Source organism: Bubalus bubalis, chromosome 7 (genome assembly GCF_019923935.1).
Source record: "Bubalus bubalis isolate 160015118507 breed Murrah chromosome 7, NDDB_SH_1, whole genome shotgun sequence".
In the NCBI taxonomy this organism is placed as follows: Eukaryota; Metazoa; Chordata; class Mammalia; order Artiodactyla; family Bovidae; genus Bubalus; species Bubalus bubalis.
The window spans coordinates 107,658,651-107,682,557 of record NC_059163.1 but is presented as its reverse complement, the minus strand read 5'-3'; the positions used below and the strand labels follow the sequence as shown (position 1 = coordinate 107,682,557).

The 23,907-nt window shown below is 38.9% G+C and overlaps 1 long non-coding RNA gene across 1 annotated transcript in view; it reads right to left on the bottom strand.

The window, feature by feature from the left end:
- The window catches only part of LOC123334532, a 48,312-nt gene extending 47,444 nt beyond the window's left edge, over positions 1-868 (bottom strand). Inside the window, exon 1 of the long non-coding RNA XR_006552536.2 lies at positions 757-868. This is a non-coding gene — a long non-coding RNA (uncharacterized LOC123334532). The remainder of the gene's footprint in view (positions 1-756) is intronic.
- Between the last annotated feature and the right edge of the window lie 23,039 nt (positions 869-23,907).

The following is a 23,907-nucleotide window of genomic DNA, read 5'->3' as shown; positions in this document are numbered from 1 at the left end:
GAACCCTTGCTAATCAAGAGAGTAGCAGCCATGGAACCACCTGAGACAAGATGAAAGGAATGCAAACCCTGCTCACACCCTAATCTTGTCAGAGACCCCACCTTTGAACCACTGTTATAAAACCCTTCATCAGATCCTCTGGGGTTGTGACGCATAGGCAGAAGACTGGAGTGCCTCCCTTTGCCTTGTAAAGTAATAAAGCTATCCTCTTCGGTTTCACCCAAAACTCTATCACCAGGATTTGATTTGGCACTGGTGCGTAGAGAGGCCAAACTTTTGATAATACTAGTTCTCTGCTATTTTTATAAAAAGTCAGGACACTGGAAAAGAGACTGTTAAAAATGTAAGCACTTTAGGATCCTTAAGCCCTCTAACCAGGCTTTCCAAACTCCTCCCAGTTCTCAATAATGGGGCTCCAAAGAGCTGCAGGGCCCTTCCCAATTCTCCCCCTTAATGGACTCGGAGAAACATTTCTCCACATTGGAAATGAATCTCTTCCAATCCCTATTGATACTGGAGCCACACTCTTGGTACTCAGCCCTGCTACTATAGTACAACCCCTGCCTTGGAGAATTAAAACAGCTCAAATAGTGGGGCTCTCTAATGAATCCCAAGAGGTTCCTGTCTCTGAACTGTTGGGTCACACTCTGCAGGTCCACAAGGTTTGTGACTAGCCAACTTCAAGACCCAGAAAAGAGCCTGCAGTCAGCAAAAGAGATATCAGTGGTTTAACAGGTAGGTGGTCAGGGAGCTTACATGTCTGAAGCAAATTTCTGGAGCGACATCCTACTGTGTGAGGTGAATGGCAAGCAGGAAATGGCGGCAGCCTTCACTCCCAAGGAGGGAGGTGGGGGTGGGGGGGCTGTGGACAAGGTTAACCAGTCACAGACATTGACATCGGGTGGGCTCATTAGTTACCAGGGAAACGACAATAGGGACATGCTCCTCACAGCCCCTTGATGAGAACAATCACTAGCTGGGTTCTGGGGCAAGTACACAGACAGGTTCGTCAAATGGCTCGTCATATGAGTTAGGTGTGGGTGAGCCAGGTACTGGCTGGGCTGGGGATGTCCAGAGCAAATAGCAACCATCTTCAGTGACCCGGCCATACAGAACCTATTCCCTTTGTTTAGGCCCTTTGAGAAATACAAATCTTTTTCTCATTAGTTTCTCCACCCTTATACATTTACTAGCCTGAGACTTCTTAGAGAAGTATCACACCAAAATTTCTTTCTCCCAAAAGAGGGTAATAATTTTAGAAATTGACAGTCATCAAAGTAACACATCAGATGAATTAAATGATCCTTTTATTTATTTGATAGCTATTATTTGTTCCATGTCTGACAGTACGAGAGCTGATGCTGGAAACATGGACAATCTGCCACTATTAAATTAGCTACAACTTTCCTTTTGACAGAATCTCCAACTCTTGGCGAAATTTACAGTGCACCCCTCATCAAAACTCAAATAGATGCCTCAGAAACTCTTCCCAGAGTTAATGTCCTGCTAAGTCACTTCAGTTGTGTCTGACTCTCTGTGACCCCATAGATGGCAGCCCACCAGGCTCCCCCGTCCCTGGGATTCTCCAGGCAAGAACACTGGAGTGGGTTGCCATTTCCTTCTCCAATGCATGAAAGTGAAAACTGAAAGTGAAGTCGCTCAGTCGTGTCCGACTCTTAGCGACCCCATGGACTGCAGCCTACCAGGCTCCTCCATCCATGGGATTTTCCAGGCAAGAGTACTAGAGTGGGGTGCCATTGCCTTCTCTGCAGAGTTAATCAATACTCTGTAAATAAAGAAGCCCTTCCAGACACGAAGTCTATAATAAAAGATTACAAAGCTCAAGGCCTCTTTATTCCTTGTACTAGCACCTGTACATGCAATTGTATCCAACTTGATGCAGCACTATGGAGCATAGACCACCAGGCTCCTCTGTCCATAGGGTTCTCCAGGAGGCAAGAATACTGGAGTGGGTAGCCATTCCCTTCTCCAGGGGATCTTCCCAACCCAGAGATTGAACCCGGGTCTCTTGCATTGCAGGCAGATTCTTTACCATCTGAGGCATATCAAGAAGGCTGGTAGCAACTGTAACACTCCCATTTTACCAGTGATAAAACGTAAGGGTAGAATTTTGTCCAGGATCTACAAGCAATAAACAGCACTGATATCTCTAAACCTCATACACTACCAATATCCATTCCACCAAAAGTAAATTCTTTTTTTTTTCCCTCGTATTTATTTATATATTTATTTTTTAACTTTATTTTATTTTTTAACTTTACAATATTGTATTGGTTTTGCCATATATCAAAATGAATCCGCCACAGGTATACATGTGTTCCCCATCCTGAACCCTCCTCCCTCCTCCCTCCCCGTACCATCCCTCTGGGTCATACCAGTGCACCAGCCCCAAGCATCCAGTATCGTGCATCGAACCTGGACTGGCGACTCATTTCATATATGATATTATACATATTTCAATGCCATTCTCCCAAATCATCCCACCCTCTCCCTCTCCCACAGAGTCCAAAAGACTGTTCTATACATCAGAAGTAAATTCATTACTGTAATTGATTTATTCAGTGCATTCTTTAGTTGATGAAACTGCTCAATATCTTTCAGCCTTCATTTGGGGAAAAAAAAAAAACAATTTACCTACACAGTAACACATCAGGGTCATACTGAGATTTCTTATTTCTTGCAAATTCTGAAGGCTGATCTGGAAGATATAAAGTGCCCTAGAGGTTCTACTTGGAGAAGACAATGGCACCCCACTCCAGTACTCTTGCCTGGAAAATCCCATGGATGGAGCAGCCTGGTGGGCTGCAGTCCATGGGGTCGCTAAGAGTCAAACACGACTGAGCGACTTCACTTTCACTTTTCACTTTCATGCATTGGAGAAGGAAATGGCAACCCACTCCAGTGTTCTTGCCTGGAGAATCCCAGGGACGGGGGAGCCTGGTGGGCTGCCGTCTATGGGGTCACACAGAGTCGGACACGACTGAAGCAACTTAGCAGCAGCAGCAGCAGAGGTTCTACTTTGTTGCCGCTTATGGATGATTTGCTTCTTTGCTCTCCTGTCAAGCCTCCTCACCGGAAGACAGCATTCACTTGTTAAAGCAATTCACCTTAGAGGGACATGAATTTCCCAAATAAGTATTGCAGTTTGCCCAAATATAGGTTCAATAGTTAGGGCATCTGATATCAGAACAAGGGCTACAACTAGATCCAGACAGATTTCACCGAGTCTTAAAGTTTCCCCAAACCCAAACTAAGTGCCAACTGTGAGGTTTTCCTCGGCTAGTTGGTTACTGCTGAAATTAAACTCCAAATTTCTCTCTGTGTCCAAACCTGTCCTGTATGTTTTACACAAGGATAACAAATCCAACTGAATTTATAGGTGGTTTACGTGCAGGACCCGACAACATAGCCCTCAAAACCTTAAAGAGCTATTTGATAAACCCACCTGTATCCCAATTATCAGATTCCCCTTTTTCTTTTTGTACAGGAAACAGGATGGAAATACTGGGGGTTCTTACCCCAAAACACAGGAATCTCAGTTGACCTATAAGGCCTTACCGCCAGCAACTGACCCTGTGGCATGGGGATCCCCTCCTTCCTTAGTTGTTACAGTCACACCTCTTTTAGTTAAGGTCACCCAAATAAATCATTGTGGGATCCCTTTGACTATTTTTATACCTCATACTGTAGAGGCTTTCCTGAATTCCCATTAAACTCAGCACTTCTCAGGCAGCTGCCTCACCTCCCGTGAGGTCTTTTTGTTAACTGTCTTCACAGGACTCTTTCACAAGGTAATAACCTTAACCCTGCTGCTCTTCTTTCCATCATCAATGAAGTCCCTGATGACTGCTTAATGCTGACAGACCACCTCCTGACTCCTTGTGAGATTTATAGGAAATTCCACTGGGTATCACTGACTATTCATGGTTCACTGATGGTTCTTATGTAAAAGGTGACAATGGCAAATAGTGTGCTATTACAACTTCTTTTGATGTTGTTGCGGTAGCATCTTTACTATGGCCACTTCAGCCCTACAGACTAAATTGTACATTCTTATAGGGGTGTGTACTTTAATCAAGGTCAAAAGTGCCAAACTTTATACTGATACTAGATGTGCTTTCAGAGTAGCCCATGATTTTGGAATGTTGTGGGAGTAATGTGACTTCCTTAAGTCCAGTAAAAATAAAATTTAAAATGGCCCTATATTCAGGATGTATTGAATGCAGTACTATTACCTAGAGCTTCCCCAGTGGCTCAGCAGTGAAGTGGCTCAGCCTACAATGCAGGAGACGTGAGTTCAATCCCTGGATCTGGAAGATCCCCTGGAGGAGGGCATGGCAACCCACTACAGTATTCTTTCCTGAAGAATCCCTTGAACAGAGGAGTCCGGCAGGCTACAGTCCATATGGTCACAAAGAGTCAGACACAATTGAAGTGACTGAGCACTCATGCATGTGCTATTAACTACTGCTTTAGCTATTATTAAGATTCTAGGGCATTCTCAACTTTGACTTGGAAGCTAAGAGAAATCACCCTGCTGATATTTCTGCAAGGAATACTGCCCTTAAAGAGACCAATAGCAACCAAATATCTTTCGTGGCCCAAAGAAGTATTTCCCCAAAAGATAATTTACAAAAACTGGCTAGATAAGCCTAGTAATTGACCTCAGAAAGGAAAAAGAGCAAGATTGAAAATTCAATAATTGTTGGTTTTATAAAAAGAGGAAGTTCTTAGTTTGACCAAATAACAACCCAGTCTTACAGGATACTCTAAAATTTCCACTCCTCACCACTGTATATGCATTAAACCATTGGCCTATTGACAAAATAATAGCCTTCATGAGTCAATATTGGTGGGGAAACATTAACAAGGCTGCAAAAAGTGCAGCTTTGTCACATGAGTACAACCTATTGACAGCTGTTCATACTGTTCCCAGACATTTAGACTGAGTATTCCAGGTGGCACTAGTGGTAAAGAATCCACCTGCCAGTGCAGGAGATGCAAGAGAGGTGGGGTCGATCCCTCTTGGTTAGGAAGATCCCCTGGAGTAGGTAATAGTAAATCACTCCAGTATTCCTGCCTGCAGAACCCCATGGACAGAGGAGCCTGGTGGGCTACAGTCCATGGGATCGCAAAGAGTTAGACAGAACTGAACAAACACACATTGAACAATTCAAGTGTACACAAGTGGATTTTGTACAGATTCCTCCAACTAGTAGATATAAATATATTTTAGTCATGATCTGCATGCTTTCACTCTGAACTGAAGCCTTCTCTTGCAGACAGAGTACTATCTCTTCTCTAGCTAAGGTCCTTTTGGATAAGAAAACCCTTACCTAGGGAAGTCCTCTCAAACTTCATGGTGATCAAGGAACCCATTTTACTGACCAGGTACTGAAACAAGTCTGTGTTTGGTGAGTTTTACACATGTTCACTTTGCATACCACTCTCAATCCTCTGGTTTAATTGAACACATTAACAGTATTATTAAGACTCAATTTGCAAAATGTATAGAGGCCTCCCAACTACCTTGTCCAAAAGCATTGCTTCTGGTCCTTCTAAATTCAGATCCTTTGACCCACAACTGATAAAAGGAGAGATACTCCAATATTGTGTCTACTAAAAATAATTGTTTTTTTGACAGGGCAGTCTTTTCACAGTACCCCTTCAGGAGATGAAGACCTTAAGCATCACACCTTTCAACTTGGAAATTTCATCTATCAAAAAGACACTCCAGAAGAACTCTTTCCAAACTCCCCATCAAGTTCTGCTAAGTAAACTGTGCCACCAAACTCCAAGGAATAGACTCTTGGATTCAGGTGACACAGCTAAAGCAAGTGCCAATGCTGACTGGGCCTGCACATCATCTGGTGACCTGAAAATAGAGGTTTCCCCAAACGGAAGCAGGTGACATCTGATGAAACAACCATGTAACACTTCAGATTATGAACGTTAATGTCTATGATCTTGATAACATATGAACTTTAGATAAAAATGAGTGAGAGTTCTCCCTCCTACCCCTCCTTGTTACCTGAATGTGACCTTAAAAATTCCAGTGGTGCACTTTACCTTCAATGTGAGACAATACACCCAGGAAAGTTCCTTCCTGACCCTGAGGGACAAAAAGCCCCTGAAACTGGAAAAATCTGTCTAGATCAGGAATGCTTTCTGAGACAGATATTGATAAACAGGGGAAAATATGTAAAACTAATAAACAGAAGCCTCAAATAAACAGGGTTGGGAGACCAGAAGGGAAAGCTCTCATGCTCTGAGATAATTAATAGCAAAGCCCAGCAGAAAGAAGACAGACTTTCTTTCATGACAAAGACTCATCCAGTGAAAAGCCATGGACCCTTTGTTTAGTCTGCTGCTGCTGCTAAGTCACTTCAGTCGTGTCCGACTCTGTGCGACCCCGTAGACGGCAGCCCACCAGGCTTCCCCGTCCCTGGGATTCTCCAGGCAAGAACACTGGAGTGGGTTGCCATTTCCTTCTCCAATGCATGAAAGTGAAAAGTGAAAGTGAAGTCACCCAGTCGTGTCCCACTCCTAGCAATCCCATGAACTGCAGCCTACCAGGCTCCTCCATCCATGGGATTTTCCAGGCAAGAGTACTGGAGTGGGGTGCCATTGCCTTCTCCATTGTTTAGTCTAGTCCTCCCAATTTCCTTTCCTCCCTATAAAAACGTTCTCCTTCCCTGTTGTTTGGGGACTCACATGTGTCCACCAAGGTGGAAGACCCTGAATTGCAATTCTCTCCTGATTCACGATAAAGCATCTTTGCAGGAGAAATATCTGGCAGTCTATTGTTTCAGGTCAACACTCTATTTTCTTTCTCCTTGTCACTAGCTATTTCTTCCTGGTCTTTCTTTCAGGTTCCTTCTCACTTCTGCAATCTACAAATCAATGATTCTCAACATTGGGTACTCACTAGAATTACCTAACGACTTAGGGACTAAGCCACCACCACCACCAATGTTTTTTTAGAGAAGGAAAGGGCAACCCACTCCAGTATTCTTGCCTGGAGAATCCCACAGACAGATGAGCCTGGCAGGCTACAGTCCATAGAGTCACAAGAGTCGGACACGACTTAGCGACTAAACCACCACCAGAATTACCTAAAGATTATTTGAAACAGATACCTGAAACTTACCTCCAAGTAATCTAATAAAATTTTTTTGGCATGGGACTGGCACATTGTTAGTTTTTTCATCTCCCGTGAATTGAGAATCACTTTCCACCCTCAGTTTACACCTCTTCTTCACCTGATTCATTCCTAGGTGATAGCATTTGGCAAAAAGAAAAAATGTTTTATTCAAGTGTGAAAAGGAGTCAGACATCAGCAGTATTGATTCACCAAATAGAAAACACAACACATTTGAATGGAGGAAAACCAAACCACAAATTTTTCAAAAGTATGTGGTTACATTAGTCTGTTCATGGCAGGAAGATTAACTGTCTCAAATTATTATATTTTATAAAAGTCATGCAATTTCTTCAGATATCAGTATATTATAATTCAGGGATGGTTTATTTTTGTTATAAAATCCAGGTTTATGAGCAATATTCAAGATTTTAATATTTCGAGGACCAGAAATAATTAAGGCAATCTTCATTTTGGCTTAATTTCAGAATGCAAAGCATGCTGCTGCTGCTGCTGCTAAGTCACTTCAGTCGTGTCCGACTCTGTGCGACCCCATAGACGGCAGCCCACCAGGCTTCCCTGTCCCTGGGATTCTCCAGGCAAGAACACTGGAGTGGGTTGCCGTTTCCTTCTCCAATGCATGAAAGTGAAAAGTGAAAGTGAAGTCGCTCAGTCGTGTCCGACTCTAGCAACCCCATGGACTGAGCCTACCAGGCTCTTACATCCATGGGATTTTCTACGCAAAAGTATTGGAGTGGGGTGCCATTGCCTTCTCCAGAATGCAAAGCATATTTATAAGTTAAATATCTAATCTGTACCTCCAACCTAAACAACCTTAAAATTTTGACTTTTATGTCCTATTGCTAACTCAGCATCTATTACTTAATGTCTAATTACCATTTCAGATTTCACAAAACTGTTACCTGTCTCCAATCAATTTTAATGAGGTCATCCCTGGGTCAATAGCTGCAACACTTCAAGTTTTCAAACTAAAAACATTGGGGTTGTCTTTAGTGACACTTCTCATATTCCACATCTAATTCATCAGAAAACTCCACTTGGTTTCATTTTCCTAATATGAGAAAAATTCCATAACTCCATACCACTTTCATTGCCACCACCCTGCATCATCTCTCACCTGAATAAAAAATTCATTTGCTTCTTAATGTTTCTACCTATTTCTGTTCCTGCTACTTATAATTTTCAGTAGTATAACACAGCAAACCATTTAAAATATTAGATCATATTTTTTCCTCTGCTCATATAACTTCCACTTAGATATCTTCAGAGCAATCACAGTGGTTATTTCTGACACAGCTTCCCCACTCTTACCATTGCTCATCTCTGTGATGGTCCCCTTTCCTGTTCTTCAGCCACTCTGAGCACACTCTACACATTCAGTTCAATACTTTCATACTCACTGTTCTCTCCACCCAAATACTCAAATACATGCATGTTTTGTCCTCTCAAACCCTTTAAATCTTTGTTCCAATGTGACCTTTTCACCAAAGCCTTTCTTGAGATATATATTTAAAATCACAACCTATATCCCTATAGCTGTTCTCGTCATCCTTTCTTCCTCCTTATTTTGCCCCATAGTGTACATCACCATTTGACAACCCGTTTTTAAATGTTTATTTCCTGTCTTCTCTCTCTACTGCCCACACTGCAATATATACTCCATTGAGGGCAGGGACTTTGATTTGTTCATGGCAAAATAGCATTATTCTAGATTAGAACCTGGTACACTATATGGGCTCAATAAATATTTATTGAATGAGTGGATACATTATTCTGTGGAGAGGAAATTCATCCCATCTTCAAACGCTATAGTAATTCACAAGAAGACTTTTATTTGTTTTGATTTGTTTGTTTGACTAAACTTAATGCCATGTGCAAAGAAATACAAGGGATACTTAAATTAGTGATCTTCTTGCCCAGATATCAATTTTGCTTTAATACTATAAATAAATTATTTATCTTTTGAAAACCATGTGAACACTCAACCCTCTTTTTCCTACACTATCCCATCACACTCATAGAACACAGATCCATCTATATTTTTAGCAGAAACCTGCAATGAATAATGAAGTAAAAAGAGAATACTTCAGAGAAGAGTAAACATCAGTGTCTGGAGTTTTCTTACCCTTTAAAGTTCTTTCATTTACTAACCTCCAGCATGTTAATTCTGAATGGCATGATATTCCATCCCCTTTAACATTGTCCTGAAGACTCTTTCTTATTTAGGGGGGCTCCAAAATCACTGCAGATGGTTACTGCAGCCATGAAATTAAAAGGTGCTTGCTCCTTAGAAGAAGAGCTATGACCAACCTAGACAGCATATTAAAAAGCAGAGACATTACTTTGACAACAATGGTCCATCTAGTCATGTATGGATGTGAGAGTTGGACTACAAAGAAAGCTGAGCACCAAAGAATTGATGCTTTTGAACTGTGGTATTAGAGAAGATTCTTGAGAGTTCCTTGGACTGCAAGGAGACACAGCAAGTCTATCCTAAAGGAAATCAGTCCTGAATACACATTGGAAGGACTGATGCTGAAGCTGAAACTCCAGTACTTTGGCCACCTGATGCAAAGAACTGACTCATTGGAAAAGACCCCGATGCTGGGAAAGATTGGGGGCAGGAGGAGGAGGGGCCGACAGAGGATGAGATGGTTGCATGGCATCACCGACTCAGTAGACATGAGTTTGAGTAAACTCTGGGAGTTGGTGATGGACATGGAGGCCTGGCGTGCTGCAGTCCATGGGGTCACAAAGAGCCAGACAGGACTGAGTGACTGAACTGAAAGACTCTTTGATTATACATTGAAAAAATATTCCTGGAGCACAAAAGGTACACATTATCTGGTTCACTTTACCATTTCTGGGACTCCTGGTTTACAGGTGTGCTGCTGCTGCTTGTGTGCAGGAACTAAAATGTGGAACTCCTGTATTGGGTGGAATGCTTACCTGGCCATTTAGCTAAGGGAGGCATAATTCTGCTGTTGAAAGGGGCAAATGAAAAACCATGGAGAAATAGTGGGGGTTATGTTGAGGCCAAGAATCCCTATGATCTGCCTACTGGATTTGACTTATGTCACAAGAGCTGGAGCAGCACTGACACCACCATTCACGCTTGGGGCTATGGTGAGTCAAGGAAGGGCTTTTTCTGCTTGGCCAAAAAATTTTCTCAGGGAGCATGACAGCATTTGGCTCCATTGGTGGTAGAATTTCCAACTATAAAGTCCCAGATCTGCACAGGGAGAGTGAGCGAATCCTTGCTTATTTGGTGCTCTTGGTGGGAGAAAGTGGGTAAAAGTAGACTACTTTCTTCCCAAGAGACTATTTCTTTTGGTGTAGAGCAGCCTACTTCACTTCCCTAAGGTGAGGAAAATCAAGCTCATTGATATAATTACCCACAGTACCCTCTGTTATGCTCGTGTGGCTAGCTGGCATCAACCTGCCTCCTAGAGAAAAGACTTAGGTTCTGTTAAAAGTACCAGGCATTTGCTCTATTTTACTCAACTTCTTAGGCTCTTTTTTTTTCATTCTTGCCTCACAAGCCTGTGGATATATTTCAATTCATCTAAGAGAGATTTCAAGGTCATTAAAATTAATCTTTTGAAAGGTACAAATGTGCACTGTGAAATTTGTAGTTTTGAAAGAGTTAGGCTTTAATTTAGTAGATATTCTATAAAATCTATAATGGCATACAGTAGAGAGGAAAGACTCTTCAGCTATACCTTGGAAAAGCAACAACCACTGCTAGCATTGTTGAATTGCATCATGAGATATATTCTTCTGAGTGAATAATTCTGCTAGTAATTTAAATAATGTTATTTCCACAGCATTTTAATGCTGCTGATGCTAAGTCGCTTCAGTCACGTCCGACTCTGTGCGACCCCATAGACGGCAGCCCACCAGGCTCCGCCATCCCTGGGAACTTCCAGGCAAGCGTACTGGAGTGGGTTGCCATTGCCTTCTCTGGCATTTCAATGCAGAAATTATTATATATATAATTATAATTAGAACACAATTATAGTATACTGTGATTAGAAAAACTAAATATTTTACAAAATATTACATAGAATTTAAGTAAATCACATAATCTGATTATACATTTACAAAAAAAAATTGTATCACCATCTTCCACCATTCTCAGGTGTGGCATCTTTATTGCCATAAGCATTTTAATGCAGAAATTATATATATATATATATATATATATATATATATATAAAACACAACTGAACACCTAAACATTCTGGCAACCAAAAAAGCCATATGCATGTACTATTGAAATTAGAAAATTAGATTTTAACCTTTAATGTATTTTTAAACATAGCTATCACATAAGAAAGCAGCTGGGCTTATTATAGGTCCAGAGACTTCCAAATTATACAGTGTGTGCTAAAAATAGAATCTAATCACGCAGAGACAGGGTTTTTTCTTTAAACTTATTCAGTAATATTTAATTTCCAACAAATACAGATTGCCAGCTGTTAACATCCTCTTAACTGCAAAATGAGGATAAGAAATTTAATGCCAGTGACTTTGTATTTATGACTGTCGCCTATAAATTACACAGTGGTTTTGGTAGACTATTTATTTGCATTTTTTCCCACTTGAAATTTATTTCAAATATGACAAACTAATTCCCTGTGAAACAGCGTTAGTTGTCACCTTGAGAAACTACTTAGTTTTTTCGAGCACTCTTTAGGATCTCAATAAACAACTAAGTAAAACTAGAATGGGGACACTGAATGACATTTGAAGTAAAGGATCTACAACTCTTCAAACACACCATCTTATTTCATTCCAGTCAAATCTAAACCGGGAAATATTGAGATAGAAGCAAGGAGGTAATTTTTAAGTTAATTATCAGAGTTCTAGTGTATTTTATTTAACTTAGGTAAATAAAAAAGGAGTGCTGTTATTAATTAATTTGAAACAGCAGTTTAAAACAAGAACAGATGTGGTGGGGAAAAAAGGAATAGTCACCTTAGACTAAACCAAAGATATTGTTATTAGCTGTAAATTTCTTAAATGTCAGAACTCTGTTATATTTTGTGTGGCATTTCTAATAAATATTGTTAATTACAGTTTCACATATTATAAAATTTATCACCCTAATTAAAATAGGCAATTGAACCAGTAGCAACAAGTGTCTACTTTCCTTAAGAATAGAAAAAAATGTATGTGAGATAATTCTGATGTCTCATTTGGTCTTGACAATGGAACAATGTCTTAATAGAACTGAGTTTAATCAAAAAAAGTGTAGAGAATTGCTAGATGGTGAAGGCAACTGAATTCTGAGTTTCTATATGAACGATTTTTATTATATTTATGAAGAATCTAAAAATCTTAAGTAAATTAATCTTAATAAGGAAACTTTAGCAGTATAATTGTAAAATATAGCATGATAGTTTAAAAGAATGGATCTTAATATATACCAGACCTAAAATATATAAAAGCATTTAGGAGAAAAAGTCCCTATCAGTCTACATTCATTCAGAGCCACTAGAAATAACGTAGAATCAGAAATGTATACGTGAATCAATCTTACATGATTGTAGGAACTTGTAGAACACTCTCAGCCCCACTGTTTCTTCTTTTCTAGTGTTGAGTAGGAAGTCCCTGGACAATCAGAAGGGAATGTGGAAGAGAGGAGTGACACTTGAAGATCCCAAGGAACAAGTGGGGCTTGTATTAACATCTATCTTTCATTAGAATCCTTGATGGTCTCCATTGAGCTCTTGCCACACTCACACCAGGATTTGGAGAAGTTAAATAAAAAATCTCTTGGGAGTTGGCCGTAAGGTACACACAACTGCTGCTGAAGAAAACAAGGTGAGCAAGCAGATACAGAAAGAAGTACATGATCTAAATTCAACCTTCCGAGAATAAACATGGCCAGTGCTTCCAAATCGCACATGTACTGCCTTCTGACCAATCTTAACCAGAAACATTCTAGGAAAGGAATTCCAGGAAACATAGTTCAGCTTAGCCAAAATGACACATTAGAAGCCAACCATACTGACGAAATAGAAGTATCAACAAGAGTTCAGTTCAGTTCAGTTCAGTTCAGTCGCTCAGTTGTGTCCGACTCTTCGCGACCCTATGAATCGCAGCACGCCAGGCCTCCCTGTCCATCTCTAAATAAGCTTCCACCTTAAAATCTATATGCCCTGTCTTGCCTGATTCCTTTCTTAGAGAATTGAAACCTCTTATGGAGTTCATATCACAATTCTGAGATGAATAACCTTTATGGTCATGAGTAGCTTTGATTATAATTGAGTTCAAAGACTTTTACTGGCACTTGGAGGTTCAGAATCACGAAGTGAGCAGCTTCAACATTTCTTTACCTATTAACTGCTATCTTTACTGAAAGAAATCTCTTGTTTTCTGTCTTTTTTATCAGTGAATCAAGTTTAAAATGTATGGGTTTGCTGGTATTTTTATGAGAAATAAATTAAAATTCAGAGAAGCCCATTTATTATATGACAAATAAGTTACACATAGTCTTTTAATTTTCCTTTGGATATGACTTAAGGACAACTATCCTCTTTTGTTTACTTATTGATGCCTAATTTTTTTTTTCATTTCCTACCACAAGGAAAAGTAAAAGAAAAAAAGGAAAATCAAAAACTGCAGGATCTTTCTACTACCTAGTATTTATTAGTCTAACTGTATCATACTTTTTTTCCTACAAGGATCCAAATTTATCTCCATTCCCAAGGAGACCAACTTCTTTCATCAAATGCATTATCATTCTTCCCAATTTATAGTAAGGTCTCCACTGAGGTCTGCTATTTCAGCAAACCTCTAGTTTAGATTGCTTTACTGATTGAACTTATTTCTTGACCCTGTATAGACTTCTAAACAAATGGGCAAAAAGGACAAATTTCCTCAGAGAGAATCAGCATTCTGAGAGAGAGTAATTTCTTCTTTCCTTCTCACCTTATAGCAGCCAACATTTAGGGTTATAAATGTGCATGATTCCACTGAGCAGCATGTGCCCAAGACAACAGGTCCCTGCCAACTGAGCAGGATGAGTTGACCCACTGCTCCTATTCGGGGCCAAATGGCTTTCTACCAAGACACTGACATGGGTGAGCCGAGATCCTCTCCAAGGTCATTTCATGCTATTGACACACTTGGAAAAGAGATTTGCAATATTTAAATTTGTTCAGTCTACTCGCCCATTAAAAAGATAAGGCAGTGAAAGTGAATTCACATCAAGGATACTAACTAAAGTTAACTCATAACAAAATATGAATATACCACTTCCTTTCTCTAATAAGTAAGCTGAGACAAAAGAATCTGAAATTAATATTAAGTGAAAAATATTATAGACCCTAGAAAACTTTTCCAAGGCTCTAACCTATAATCTTCTGCCTCAAAAATTCTTGCCAGTGTTATCCTAAACCAAGAATGCACAGACAATACTGCAGAGGCTGAATCAGGTTAAAATAAGAAGGGAAGTTACATGGAATTTTTGTTTTGAATGCATAGAAAAACCTGTGCTAGTATAGAGTATAATTCAGAAATTAATGTCTACCCACACTAATAATTGATTCAAATAAAGTAAGACAGTTTTATGGTAACTTTTGAAAAAATAGAGAGTTACATAGTAAATTTATAAGAATATATATTCTGGTAATGACTGATTTTTATATCATCATTTTATGGCTACTATTAATATAAAGGAAGGCATTTTTCTAGAATCTTATCTATTTTTGTTGCATCTTTCACTGAACACTTTTTTATTTCCAATATTTTCCTTTGTTAGACATTTTCCCCTCTCTATTTTGTATCAACATTTCTTCATTTCATCTTGATAACACTTTGAATGAATTTTACCTCTTAGAATATATTTTTTTCTTTTTTTTTTTTTCCAATACAGAAGTCCTTCTGTATTTTAGTACACTTCAAGGTCTGCTTTTATGTGACAATTTCCTTTCCCTCCTGTTCCCTATTTCCAGCATATAAGACAGCCATTCTGGCACAGATATAAAATTAGTTTTGCTCAATGGATTTCTTGTCATGCATGTGCACAAAACTTCATTTACCTTCAATTTAGATTTTTGTTTTCCTCTGGTGACTCATTTTGCTGCATCTGTGTTTATTCCACAACCTGTGGATAAGGCATGTTTCTCTGACTGGGAGCTGGCTGAGCATTTGCTGTTGGCTGCCATGTGTTAGCAATTCCTGAATGCAGTTCAGGGGTGCTCTATCTACTGCATCAGATATTACTGCTTTTATGCATTTCCTATGTGGTAACCAGCTTAGACCCCATTTGTTTAGCTCAAGGATTTGTTGTTTTTGCTGTTGTTGATTTGCTTAGTATATAACACATGCTTTTGTTGTTATTTCCTGATGGTAAATAAAATCTTATTGATTTTGGTGATCAATGTCAGATATTTACTTACAATTAATACTTTGCCCCTATTCAAATGCTAAACATGATCACAATGCTTTGTTTTCTGTTATTTCTAAAATTTGCTGTGTATACCTTTCTCCTATAACAATGCAAAACCATTCTAGCCACAGGCTTTTTCCACAGTTCTGTGTGTGTGTGTGTGTGTGTGTGGTAGTTGCTCTGTCGAGTCCGACTCTTTCCAACTCCATGGACTGTAGCCCTCCAGGCTCCCCAGTCCATGGAATACTCCAAGCAAGAATACTGGAGTGGGTTAGCATTTCCTACTTCAGGGATCTTCCTGACCCAGGGATAGAACCCAGGTCTCCCGCGTTGCACCGAGATTCCTTAATGTCTGAGCCACCAGAGAAGCCCTAGACGGTTTAGATATTGTTTACAAATGTGTTTATCATTCATAGATTCATACTTAAGTGTGTTTGGGGTTTCTTTTGAATTTTTAAACCTACTTTATAATTAGTGCATTTTTTTAATACTTCTTAAGCATGGGTACTGCTTTCTTAATGTAGGTTAAGGTATGGCCAATGTATGTAAGGTATGGGCACCTCGGGCTTCCCGGGTGGCTCACTGGTAAAGAACCTGCCTGCTAATACAGGAGACATGAGTTCGATCCCTAGGTCAGAACGATTCCCTGGAGCAGCAAATGGCAACCCACTCCAGTATTCTTGCCTGGGAAATTCCATGGACACTGGAGCCTGGCAGCTACAGCCCATGTGGTCACAAAAAGAGTCAGACATGACTTAGTGACTAAACAACAATAAGTAACAGCAGGGGAAATAAGCTTATACATGCCATAAAAGTTTGCACAGGGAAAAGTTATTGACCAATTTTGGAGTTTGCTTAAATTTTACATTTCTTATGTTTGGGAAGGCAAAGAGATTTCAAATTAGCTAAATTTAATTTTTGTATTTAAGCATAGATGGTTGCTAAGCAGACCATTTACATACATGGATGAAGATTTGCTATCCATTTGTGTGGATTGTTTAACAAATAAAACTCTTTCCTGGCAAAGCTATTTGGTTCTGAAATAAAATACCTAGTCACAAATTATCTATTCCTTGGAAATACCTAAAACTACAACTCTAGGAAGCATACAAAAATGCAGAGACATTACTCTGCCAACAAAGGTCCATTTAGTCAAGGCTATGGTTTTTCCGGTAGTCATGCATGGATGCAAGAGTTGGACTATAAAGAAAGCTGAGTGCCAAAGAATTGATGCTTTTGAACTGTGGTGTTGGAGAAAACGCTTAAGAGTCCCTTGGGCTGCAAAGAGATCAAATTAGTCCATCCTAAAGGAAATCAGGCCTGAGTATTCATAGGAAGGACTTATGTTGAAGCTGAAACTCCAATACTTTGGCCACCTGATGAGAAGAACTGACTCCTTTGAAAAGACCCTGATGCTGGGAAATATTGAAGGTGGGAGAAGAAGGGGATGACAGAGGATGAGACGGTTGGATGGCTTCACTGACTCAATGGACATGAGTTTGAGTAAACTCCGGAAGTTGGTGATGGACAGGGAGGCCTGGCGTTTTGCAGTCCATGGGGTCGCAAAGAGTCAGACATGACTGAGCGACTGAACTGAACTAAAGGGAAGTAAAAATTTTTCAACTTTGACATTGGGGAATTTATATAATCCTATTGTGACCCCTGTTCCAATTTCAAGGCTTACCCATCCTGTCATATTTTAAAAACCCTACTGTGTCAGAACCATGGTCATTTTTTCTGTATTAGGTGATGCTAACCATAAAAGTCCACAATGACTTCAATATTTTATCTGTTTCCTAGGGCTGCTGTAGCAAAGGGCCACAAACTGAGTGAACTGCACAAATAAATTTATTCTCTCAAATCCTGTTTTTCAGTTACTTAGTCATGTCTGACTCTTTATGACCCCATGGACTGCAACACGCCAGGCTTCCCTGTCCTTCTCCATCTCTCAGAGCTTACTCAGACTAATGTCCATTGAGTCAGTAATGCCATCCAACCATCTCATGCTCTGTTGTCCCCTTCTACTGCCTTCAATCTTTCCCAGCATCAATGTCTTTTCCAGTGAGTCTGCTCTTTGCATCAGGTGACCAAAGTATTGAAGCTTCAGCTTCAGCATCCTTTCAATGAATATTCAGGACTGATTTCCTTTAGGATTGACTGGTTTGATATTCTTGCGGTCCAAGGTACTCTCAAGAGTCTTCTCCAACACCCACTGCACATTTGCTTCAGTTGTGTCCGACTCTGTGCAACCCCATGGACAGCAGCCCACCAGGCTCCTCTGTCCACGGGATTCTCTAGGCAAGAATACTGGAGTGGGCTGCCATTTCCTTCTCCAATTAGAAGGCACCAATTCTTCAGTGCTCAGCATTCTTTATGGGCCAACTCTCAAATCCATACATGACTGTTGGAAAAACCATGGCTTTGACTACACAGAGCTTTGTCAGCAAAGTAATATCTCTGCTTTTTAATACACTGTCTAGGTTTGTCATAGCTTTTTTTCCCAAGAAGCAAGAGTCTTTTAATTTCATGGTTGCAGACACCATCCACAGTGATTTTGGAGCCCAATAAAATAAAGTCTGTCAATGTTTTCATTGTTTCCCTATCTATTTCCCATGAAGTGATGGGACTAGATGCCATAATCTTAGTTTTCTGAATGTTGATTTTTAAGCCAGCTTTTTCAATTTCTTATTTCACTTTCATCAAGAGGCTCTTTAGTTCCTCTTTGCTTTCTGCCTGCCAGAAGGGTGGTGTCATCCACATATCTGAGACTATTGATATTTTCTCCAGCAATCTTGATTCCAGCTTGTGCTTCATCCAGCCTGGCATTTCACATGATGTACTCTGCATATAAGTTAAATAAACAGGGTAACAATGTACAACATTAACATACTCCTTTCCCAATTTTGAACCAGTCCATTGTTCTATGTCTGGTTCTAACTGTTGCTTCTTGGCCTGCACAAAGGTTTCTCAGGAGGCAGGTATGGTGGTCTGGTATTCCTATCTCTAAGAATTTTCCACGGTTTGTTGTGATCCACAGAGTCCTAAAGGATAAAATTTAAAAATCAAGATGTTGACTGGACAATGCTTCTTCCATAGTTTCTAGATGGGGGATCCTTCCTTGACTCTTCCAGCTACCAGTAGCCACAGGTACTCCTTAGTTGGTAGCAGCTTAATTTCAGTCTCTGCTTCCATATTCACATAACCATCTCCCCTCTGTGTTTGTCTGTGTCTTTACATGAGGTCCTCTCTGAGTGTGTCTGTGTCCAAATTTCCCACTTTTTCTTTTTTCATGTGTGAATATTTTTTTATTTTATTTTTAATTTTTAACACCAAAATACTTTGTATTGGGGTATAGCCAATTAACAATGTTGTGATAGTTTCACCTAAAAATGTCCCACCTTTTCTAAAGGTAGAAGTCATATTGGATTTAGATCCACTTCCCTGATGTCTCAGATGGTAAAGAATCCACCTGCAGTGCAGGAGACCCAGGTTTGATCACTGTATCAGGAAAATCCCATGGAGAGGGGAATGGCTACCCACTGTAGTATTCTTGCCTGGAGAATTTGATGAATGGAGGAACCTGGCAGGCTACAGTCCATGGGTCACAAACAGTCAGACACAACTGAAGCAAGTGAGCACACACACACACACACACACATAGTCCACTGGCTAGAAGGATAAAGAAACAAGGAAAATATGGTCTAGTTGTGTAGACAAGAAGAAAAGAATAATATAGATTCTTTTGAGTAGAAAGGAATCTCTGCCATTCTTTATACAATGGTACTCTGGTGCATTGCACAGGATACTGTGGTTATTATCTGACACGATTTGGGTAAACATACTTTCTGGTCTCCCTAGAACGACATCAATCGATGCTATTGTCTCATAAAAAAAATTATCAGTTGCATTTTCTCTCCCTCTCAAAATAATCTGAACTAGATAATAATTTATATGGTCATCCTATCAATGAGGATAAAATTCCAAAGATACGAATGTAAAGGGGATAATCCCCATCCTCACACCCCTTTCATAAAAGAATGCATCAACTGTACCAATTAAAAACAAGATTTCAATTTGCTTCTAGAGGAAAAAAAGGTTCTTGTAATATGTTTTCAATCCTACAAGAATGATACTTCGCAAGATTATGGACCATATGTCTTTAGCAGTCTCTAAACCAGAATGATTGAAAAGGTGTTTAATATATTTTAATAAAGTATAATTGCCTACCTTTCTGAAAATGTAACCTTTAAAAATATAACTTCTAACTGATCTGAGAAAAATAGATTTCAAGGCATCTGTGTAATAGTCTTATCTGCACTCAAAAATAAATATACCTTAGGCACTTTCTAAATGAAAGTTTTTGATGGATGTGATCATTATAATGAATATTAATTAAGAAAAAGGCTGCATAATAAAGAACTTATACTAAGCCTCTAAGTCACTATGATTCTGCCTAACTGAATTGAATATAGCTTCACTTTGCTTGTAAAAGCAGGTGTTGAAATATTCTTAAGATTGTCCTTGAGATTTCTTCACACTTCTTGGAATCCCTCATTATAATGGAATGCTCCATTCACTGCATGTACTAGATTTAAGAAACAAAATACCCTCTCATTTTTTAAATTAGTCAAAATATAAAGAGAACTTGAACTCAAAAGAACTCATTTATCTTTTGCTATACCTCTATAGAGTGCTTCCATAGCTCTGTTGCCAACCCCTTGGTATAAAAGAACTTACAAACTCTGGAATTTCTGCTTTAATTCTCCTGTAGAGAATTCAGGGAGGCACTGCTCAAATCCCTATAATGGCTAAAAGATTTAGCTTAGCCTTTATAGAAGAGTTGTTAAAGTAATCAAGGCTATACACATGACTTTTATAAGTAGTTCACATAAGAATTCAAGCATATGCATGAACGACATGATTGAGAATACATTTCCCAGTAAACATTTCACTAAGGTCAATGCATTTTATTTCATCATGATATTCTTTCTCACGGGTTACATGTGAACATTTATAGGCATCCCATAGTCTTGCCAAAATCTGTCAGCTCACAATGAAACACAGCTGAAAAGCTTTGCAGTATTCACTGACCACAAACAAAATTTTCTGAATGTCCTGAGTTTTATACAAGTCTCCTGTGGCATTATGCTGGGAGAAAAAATTTTTTACTCCAATTCTTTTACTACTGCATGAAAATCCAAAATAGTTGATTGTCCTTAATAGCTACCTAAGAAGAGAGAGTTCATATTCTGCATGGTAATAATAATATTACCAGTGGTTTCCTATGTAACAAACTCAAAAATAATTCTCCAATTACAACAACACATATGTTCCTCATTCAATAACCTAGAAATTTGGACCATAAAATTACGCTCAATATACATGCCAAAATACTTGCTTTAGAAAGCATTTAGACAAATTCCTAATCAAAAAAGAAGGAAGGATGGAAGGAAGAAAAAAGAGTGAGAACATGATTAGTTGATGGTAAAACTACCTTTTATACTTTGGCACTTAGCACTATGAAGAAAGCCAGAATATTTCACCATAAAAAATGAATTTATATCAACAGTTTGGCTGACATGTGCTTTAAAACTACTGTAACAGCAATTAACATTTCTTCCAGTAATATAATTTTCAAGGGTTCTTAAGTCATTAAGATAGGTAATTAGCATTTGATATTAATAGAGATATTTGCAATCTAGGTATGAATACTTGCAACACTTATTTAATAATCACTTCATTCTGTAAAAGTCTCCAGATTTTCTAAGCACATACTTTGGAAGAGCACTTTAGAAAATAAATTTCTCATTTTTAGTAGCCTAATAAGTAACTCTCAGTGAGGTACAATTTTTTTTAAGAGTGTAAATAGAATCAATTAAGATGCGCAAAATGAGTAACGTGTATGATTTGGGTTCCAATGAAGCATGAAAATAAAGCAATGTTTGACATTCGTTTGACAAACATCTTAAAAATGGATTTTAGATGACTTATATTTTAAAATAAAACAGATTATTAAGTGAAGAGTAAAAAAGTTGTTTATAAGCCTCAAAAGAGGAAAGGTGTCACCTTCAAAACCTTATTTTGGATTTTCAGTGTATAAATCACGATTGAATTCTGGACGCTCATGATCTCATGAGCAAAAATGGTTACAAATTTCATCTTGTTTTTATGGTATTACAGTAAATATAACTCTATCCCAGCTATTCCTGCCTAAATCCACCATTCTCTTAAATATTCTGCCTAAAAAAACTATAAATATAGATGCCAAATAATGACATCCATTTTAATGCAGCCTTAGTTAGTATGGAAATTGTGTTGTCATCCCTGATTAGGAAGCTATTTATTGGTATCATGACAACAGCGACACAGCTAATATTTATTAAGCACCACTGGCCAAGGCACTGTTCAGGGTGCACAGGTGTGTGGAGGAAAGAACCTAGAATTTTTAGTCAGATAGACTTGGATTTCAAACTCAACTCCTTCCTTTACTATTGTGTACTCCTAGTAAGTCACTGAGATTTTCTGAGATTGTTTTCTCTGAGTCTTAGTTCCCTCATCTTTAATTATTAAATACTTAATATTCCATATGGAATGAAATTTCTGAGGTATAAAAAAAAAGTTATTCTTAAAATTCTATGCAAAGAGTAAACACTCAAATATTAGTTGCAGTCCATTCCTGAACTCTGCTCTTGTCTATTTTATTCACTTATTTTCCTTTTATGATTACATTGCAGAGATTTATAGATTTTCTCACTATCTACTCATTATATTTTCATAAAAACTCAAGAAGAGCCAGAGGATGTTCATTCTATTTCAACTTTACTATCAAAGACATTTCTACATGTTCTCCTGAACTGCTGCTACTGTGCTTCTGTGGTCTACATTCAATATATTTCCTTTTTAAAAAAATTTTTTGCACTTTCCACATTCCATTTGCTGCCTTGTAGGAGAAGGCAATGGCATCCCACTCCAGTACTCATGCCTGGAAAATCCCATGGGCGGAGGAGGAGCCTGGTAGGCTGCAGCCCATGGGGTTGCGAAGAGTCGGACACGACTGAGCAACTTCACTTTCACTTTTCCCTTTCATGCACTGGAGAAAGAAATGGCAACCCACTCCAGTGTTCTTGCCTGGAGAATCCCAGGGATGGGGGAGCCTGGTGGGCTGCCGTCTATGGGGTCGCATAGAGTCGGACACGACTTGAAGCAACTTAGCAGCAGCAGCAGTATGAATTTTGCTCATATTCAGTGTTTGTCTGTGTCCTGGATTCACTCTGAATAGGGCACTCTTTTGATGCTCATCCTTTATTTACTCAAATGTTTTGAGTCATTTAACACCCAGGCTTCCTGGTCCATCTCTCATTTCATTGTTCTTATGTTCTACGGATTTCCCTGACTACACTGGAAACATATTTCGTCTTTTTCCTAGTCCCTTCTATAGGATTCAAGTTGTAGCTACTGTTTTAAACATTTTTTTTTTTTCATGGAACAATATGTTAAGGATTTGTAAGGGCTGTAAAATATTCTTCTCTAATGTTCTTAATGGCTATATATGTAAGATGTGTCATATAATTAAGACAATCTTGTTAAATATATATATTTTTTTTTCTATCTGCTACCACAAACAACACTAAACATCTCTGAAACTAAATTTTGAGGCAGCTTTGGTAAGATGCTCATCAATATGTCCAGATGATAAAGATCACAAATCAACGTAATGGCTGATATCATAGCCATACTCTATTGGCTTTTAAATAAAATATATTCTATATGCCATAAGAGGAGAGTGGAAAAGCTGGCTTAAAACTGAACATTCAGAAAAACTAAAATTATGGCATCAGGTCCCATCCCTTCTTGGCAAAAAGAAGGGCAAAAAGTAGAAGCAGTGACAAATTTTATTTTCTTGGGCTCCACAGTCACTATAGATGGTGACTGCAGCCATAAAAGACACGTGCTCTTTAGGGAACTCTATGATTTTATATTTATATTTAAGAATATTAAAAAGCATATACATCCCTTTGCTGACAAAGGTCTGTATAGTCAAAGCTATGGTTTTTCTAGTAGTCATATATGGATGTGAGAGTTAGACCATAAAGAAGGCTGAGCACCAAAGAATTGATGTCGTCTAACTGTGGTGAAGACTTTTGAGAGTCCATTGGACAGCAAGGAGATCAAGCCAGTTGATCCTAAAGGAAATCAACCCTGGATATTCATTGGAGGGACTGATATGAAGCTGAAGCCACCTGATGTAAAAGCCGACTCATTGGAAAAAACCCTGATGTTGGGAAAGATTGAAGGCAAAAGGAGAAGGGGACAGCCAAAGATA